Source organism: Manis javanica, chromosome 6, assembly GCF_040802235.1.
Source record: "Manis javanica isolate MJ-LG chromosome 6, MJ_LKY, whole genome shotgun sequence".
Classification (NCBI taxonomy): Eukaryota; Metazoa; Chordata; class Mammalia; order Pholidota; family Manidae; genus Manis; species Manis javanica.
In genome coordinates, this window is record NC_133161.1 from 121,081,239 (window position 1) to 121,088,214 (window position 6,976).

The following is a 6,976-nucleotide window of genomic DNA, read 5'->3' on the forward strand; positions in this document are numbered from 1 at the left end:
GGTAAAAGCTATAATTTTTTTCCCAGAAAATCACAATTACATAAATATACCACATTTTACATATTATTTTGAGGGTTTATGGAACTCTTGTAGCCCACCCAACTTAGAGTCCATGAACCTCAGGAGATGAAGACCCCAGTGTTAAAACCCAGCATTAAACCCTACCTAAAGACCATCTAATTCAACTTCCTGCCTGGTAAGGAAATATCCTCTACAACATTTCATCTAGTGGCCTCCCAGCCTCTGCATGGACAACTCCAGGGCCACGAAATTTGGGTAGTACTGTAGAGTCTGAAGAGCTTAAGATATCAGTGCTCTTGGGAATGTAGTATTTATCATCATGGAAGACAACTGGGCAGTCGCTAAGAGAGCAGGCTGTGGGATCTGACTGTCTTTGTTCAAATCCTGACCTCTGTCACATTAACTTGCCTAAGTCCCTAAATCACAACAGTATACTCTGAAGCCCATAAATAAAGATTACTCAGGTCATCTTGTATTTTGATGAAAAAAAAATCTGAGGCAGAAAGGATGAAAACAGGAACAGAAATATTAAGTTTATCAGATACTACTACTTTGAGATTTAAAAACATTCCTCCTATACGTACCTATTCATTCTCCATCAGGGGTGTAAAGCTGCTTTTCTCTTCCTTGGAAATTTGGAGCCACTCCAGCCAGACACTGCGAGGAGTTCTGCTTCCATTCCTTTGAGATTTTCCAGGCCATATGACTTTAAAAAAGAAAAATATTGCACTCTCTCAAAAAAAATTGTAAAGAATAAAATGCATTTCATATTCTAATATTTATAAATACAAAACATTTGTTTTTGATAAACAATAGATAAACAAGACATCATAGGCCATCTGTTCAGTGAACATAAAATCCCATTTTATAAGGGCATAGACTGCCTGAATGCGCAGCTGGGAACTGTGGGCTTCAAAGGCACGTAGACCCGTGTTTGAATCTTTAACATAAGACAAGTAGCTTAATCTGGAACAATTTAATAACCCTCTCCTCATATGTAGACTGAGAATGATAAAATGCCTACCTTGCAGTGTTTTTATGATGGTCAATTGAGAGTATAAACATGAAATGATTGTCACAGAATGCATCCCAATATGAGGTAGCCATTGTTTATCATTACAATTGTATGGTACCATTATGGGCATAACAAGACCTATTAAAGGCAACTGAATTCCAGTTTTTTCCAAAGGCTATTTTCAACTTAAAAACCTGAGGCAATAACAACACTGAATATCTTAGGCAATGAATCTTGAAATGACTTGAAATGTAACTTGTCTCCAAAGATTCTGCAAGAAAATTATTGTCGATGTTTGATTCTAATTCTAGATTAAGTATCTTTGAACTATTTTATGAAACTACAGTAAAGTTTTCCTCAAAAGATGTCACAGATCACCAATATGTTTATGAATAGTTTATGAAACCAGACTGACTGGTTTGTGGGAAGATCTCAGATTTGCTTTTCCAGCTTTTTAAATATTTGATAAGCATCTATGACTTCAAGATGAGTATAAGACATAACTAGTGCCATTTGAAATTACTTATCTGTGAGAATCAGGATCATTCCAAACTTTGAATCCAGTGAAATACAGAAATAAATAGGTTGATGAGACTGATAACAATTGTCAAAATGACACCAGAACTCCCAACTCTAAATATTTATATTCATCAAACAAAGTCTTATTTGTCTTACTGACCGATTTTATAATATGCTAAATTTAATTTTGAATTACATTTATAACTTTTACTCCAGAAAAATATAAGTACATTTAACATTAATCGGCAGGCAAAGGAGAGTCTTATTTATGAAACAAAACTTAAAATCACTCTTCTAAGGTATAGAAATGGACATACTCAGTGTTTCACTTTAGCTGCTATAATAAAGTGAAATGTATACATATAAATTTAAGCCATACAACTTCATTTACAATGTATCATTCTTTGGGATGACTTGTCAAACCTGAGGAATTATAGAACGAAAAACTTTAGGCTAAGAAAAAAAAGCAAATGATTGTGTATAGATGAACTACAAGTAGAAGCCTTAGTGAGGAAATAGCTGGGTTTCATTAAAAGGAAGGATTACGATGTTCCAAAGAGGAAGAGAAACAGTTGAAGTTAATTTACTTGGGTTAAAGGCAGTGAAGTGCAAGAATGATGGAGACTGCGGGGGAAGAGGGTATGTTCTTACCCTAAAGCAATTAACAAAGTCAACAGCCCAATGCCTAGCAGATTAGATACTCAACTCTGACATACTCTTACTGATGATTATGTTGTCAAACGACAGAGGGACACTGTGCCTACTGTAAAAAAAAAAAAACCCACAGATCATGAATACTCACTGAGTGGTGAAATATGGGAAGAAAGAGAGAAGGGAGGAGGAAAGGAAGGGAGGGAGGAAATCACCATCTGTTGAATGCCTGCTCTTCCAGTTTCTCAGACTTATTTACATGTGGAGTTTCACCAAATCCTCTTAAGAGCAGCTGATATTATCACTCCGTACTGATAAGAAAGCTAAAGTTCTGAAACATTAAAATATGCACACTCATTCCACATATATGGCACACCAATTTTGTACCACCATTGTTCTAGTCTTTGAGGATATAAAGATGAGAACAAACATGATCCCTTCTGTCAAGGAAATTCCTGTCCAAATGTGTGACAACCATAAATATGTGACTCACCCAAGGTCAGATAACTAGGTGTGTGGAAAGAGTTGTGAAAGCAGGTTTTTCCAACTGTAGCATATGTGCTCTTTCTACCATCATAACCAGGAGGAGCAAAGAGCTGCTGCTTCCCATTACCTTCCTTCACAATGTCCAGACTGAGGGTGTGGGCAGGTCCAACAGTATATTCCTCTATGTGTTCTGAGCCTGGTTTTGCATACCTTGTCTGGGCATCCATCTAAGCTGCTAAATACAACAGTAGGAATTGTTTAAAAACCTGCTATAACAAGTATTACATGGACCAAAAATTATAACTGGAACATATTTTGGGATATTAAAATATATTATTTTCATCTGTGAATTTTCTTTCTTTTTTCTCCTATTTAAGTTTGAGTTGTCTGTTGCTCAATGCTTTAGGGAAGGTATGTGTCAGGGAGAAAATAGACCTGTAAGTTTTTGTGGCTTTTGTTTTGCCAAAGAGCAAAGAAAGGTGAATGAATAGACAAGCTATTCTGGAAGTGGAAATTTGCTTCTCCACCCAAAGCTACTCGTTGGCTAGATCCTCCTGGGTTAGAAGAGGCAGAGAGAGAGAACAGACCCTTCTGTGGGTCCACCCTCACTCAGCTTTCTAGCAGCATCATTAAGAGAAGACCTGTGTAAAAGAAAGATTTGTATGGTGCATTTGAACAAATATGAAATAGGAAGCATTGCAAAAGATTTCTTTTCTCCAAATGTAATGCCAAAACAATGGAGACTGAAAAGTCTTATGGATTAGCACGGTGAGACAAAGACCAGAGAGATTTCATAAACACATTACACCTAAAGGATGTCACCCAGGAAACTAGCACAACTTCAGGAAGGGGCAAAGGGAATAAACTCTTTCCTACAAGCTCAGCAGGATTCAAAACTCAGAGACAAAGAAGTTGAGTTCTAGAGCTATGTTTCTTACACTTTTAAATTGTACATTATTTATAACTCTTTCAGGGAGAGTGGGAGAATGGAGAGGGGTAGACAGAGGCAGGGAGAGGGTATTTCATTCATCAGGGCTTCAGAAAACATATCATGAACTCTTTCATGGATGCTGGGAAAGGCGTAACCTGCAAACCCACCCCTTGCCCCCTACCCCACCACCACACACACACACACACACACACACACACACACACACACATATCAAGTAAAAGCCTTCTAAACCAGAACCGGCCTGCCTAGTCTAAATAATAAAATCTTACTTCAGTAAGGGACGCCCATCAGGCCCAAATACCTAGCTAAAATAAAACTTCTGGAGATTGGTCTGTTTGTTAATAAAGGAATTTGTGAATGTAATAGAAAGTATTGGTTGATCCATGCTGAATAATATGTATATATGATTTACTATATTAATTTCAGGATAATAAATGCAAAGGTTTTACAATTTAACCATGCATATTTATAGTATATAGACTACAGAGGATTGGGTAGATACTTGCCATTAATTACCATTGATTAGGTTCTCCCAATTGGTAAATCAATTAAAAAATATTCTCCAGGAAATCAATATTTACAGAACCAAGGGCAATAAAACAGAAAGATGATTATGATGGTAACATTTTTAAATATCAAGAGAAATACAAAACACATAAAAATTTAACAGAACCCTTGATGTCCAACTTGATTACAAGAAAACGGCTCTGATTCAAAGCATTTCCCAAAGGAGAACATGTTTCATAATCCAGCTGATCAGCGACAGTCACATATACACTAGTCTATTCTTATGACAGCTCCAATTTGTCCAAATGTGCTTCTTGCAAAGTGATTTGAAGGTGCCCTAGAGCTACCAGTGCCTGTTAGTAGACCCCAATATCCACACTAGTGAGCCATGCACACCTGCCAACTCCACATGCACACCTGCCATCTCCACATACACACCTGCCATCTCCACATGCACACATGCCATCTCCACATCCACACCTGCCATCTCCACACCCACACGTGCCATCTCCACACACATACCTGCCTTGTCCACTTCCATACCTACCATCTCTGCATGCACCCCTGCCACGTCCACATCCACACTTGCCATCTCCACACACACTCCTGCCATCTCATGCAAAGATGCCATCTCCACATGTACACCTACTATCTCCACATGCACACCTGCCATCTCCACAGTCCACATTCATACCTGTCATCTCCACAGCATACCTGCCATTGCCACACACACACCTGCCATCTCCACATACACACCTGCCATCTCCGCACGCACACTTGCCATATCCACTTGCACAGATCTCCACATGTACACACTTCCTACGTCATGTGACAGGGGCTCCAGCAGGTAGAGTGGTTGCCTGTTTGAGGGAAAGCCCTCTTTCCCTGGCTTCAAAGAGCTCTGTTTCCAAAGTTTTATGAGGTTGTTCTGGCTTAGCTGCATCTGTTTTTGCAATTGCATCAATGCCACCCATACCAGTCTTTAGTCTTTTTTCCTCCAGCCTGCTCTTCTCAGATCAAGTTCACTCCTTCCCAACCTACAAAAAAAAAAAAAAATGCATATCTGACAAAGCAAGACTGTGGTAGAGATACTGGTAGGGAAGTGCCTTATTACTTGTATAGGTTTGCTTTAAATATGGAATAAAGAAAAGTATATTTCATAAGAAGCTTCTGGTTTCTTTTCATATCTATTAATATTAATGGATCTTATAGGTAAAGGGCTCAGTAGTTCACCATTAGTTTGGAAATTCTTTATTACATTGAAATCTTGAAGGAACAACATACCTCTGTTTTGACCCATGACCCACATCTTTGGGTCATAGGATTATATTGAATTCAATTTTCTATTTTGTACCTTAGATTATATTATTTTTACAGTAAACAGGTATTAATTTTTATGATTGAAAATGTCATAAGAAGAAACTGAATCTTCTTGGCCAATTAGTTCTTAGAATTCTATCTCCATAGTATAGGCAAGGATGAAGATTTCTGCTCTTGTTGATATAAGACCCCATGGAGTTCTGAACCAGGTGTACTCCCTGTAAATATATTCACTGATTGGGTTCATAAGACTTTTTCTCAAGAGAACTGCTCCTATCCTGGGTTATGGCATACTATACTGAGTTTTTCTGTATTAGCCACTGACATTTTTAGGATGACTATAGATCTTCCCTATTTGAAATCATTTTAGTAGGCATTTCCAATATGTCTTTTGCTTCTTCTCATGTTACTGAATTCCACTCACCATACCAGAATTAAAAAAAAAATTACTCACTGTCAATCTTGAAAAGATGGCAACATGAGAGGTGAGACAGAGGCTTCCTCCTAAAACCACATATAATATGAAAATATAATTATACAACTAATCCTGAGAGAGCACCAGGAAGGAGGACTGCGCCAGACTGCATACACCTGGAGAAAAGAACAGACCTCACGGAACAGGGTAACATACCAAAGATGTGTCCTGGCAGGACCCAAGCCCTTCCCCCACCCCAGCTCACTGGCAGGAGGAAGAGAAACTGAGCAGAGAGGGAGGGGAGGCCTGGGACTGGTGAATAACTAGGTCTGGAGATCTGCTCTGGGAGCACAAACCTACATTTCATGGTGCCTTCATGATACTCTCGTGATTATGGGGTTGGAAAGTGAATACAGGCAGAACTCCTGGAGAGAATGAGATTCCAGCTGCTTTTGGAAAGCAGGGATCCATATCTGGCTGCTCTGGGACAAAAGCTTATTCCTGTGTGATCAGCCCACTGGTTCGGGCAGTGGAGACAGGCACAGGGGCCAGGAAGCAGGAAACAGCTCTTTCCTCTCCTCAGGCATCAATATACTGCTCCCCTGTGATCCCTGACATTGCTTCAGGGGCTGAGCAGCTCCAGAGAGTAGAGCTTCTGGACACTAGAAGGCACCATACACAAATATGAAATGCCAAAGGAACCTGGTACAGAGTAAAATTAATTTAACCCCTGAGAAAGATGACATGAACCTCATGACTCTTCCTGAAAGGGAGTTCAAAATAAAAACCATTAACATGCTAATGGTGGTACAGAAAGATATTCAAGAACTCAGGAATTAATTCTAGTTGGAGATCCAATCATTGAGCACAATGGAGGATATTAAAAGCAGACTGGATATGGTGGAGGAGATGATAAATGAAATGGAAATTAGAGAAGAGGATTACAAAGCTGAGGCACACAGAGAAAAAAGGATCTCTAAGAATGAAAGAATATTAAGAGAACTGTGTGACCAATCCAAATGGAATAATATTTGCATTATAGGGGTACCAGAAAAAGAAGAAGAGAGAGAGAAAGGGACAGAAAGTGTCT

General features: G+C 38.9%; 1 long non-coding RNA gene across 1 annotated transcript in view; it reads right to left on the reverse strand.

The window, feature by feature from the left end:
• LOC118973769 (uncharacterized) overlaps positions 1-6,585 on the reverse strand; it is a 65,212-nt gene extending 58,627 nt beyond the window's left edge. The window contains exons 1-2 of the long non-coding RNA XR_005063294.2: positions 4,908-6,585; positions 606-727 (exon numbers count right to left, since the gene is read on the reverse strand). This is a non-coding gene — a long non-coding RNA (uncharacterized lncRNA). The remainder of the gene's footprint in view (positions 1-605; positions 728-4,907) is intronic.
• Between the last annotated feature and the right edge of the window lie 391 nt (positions 6,586-6,976).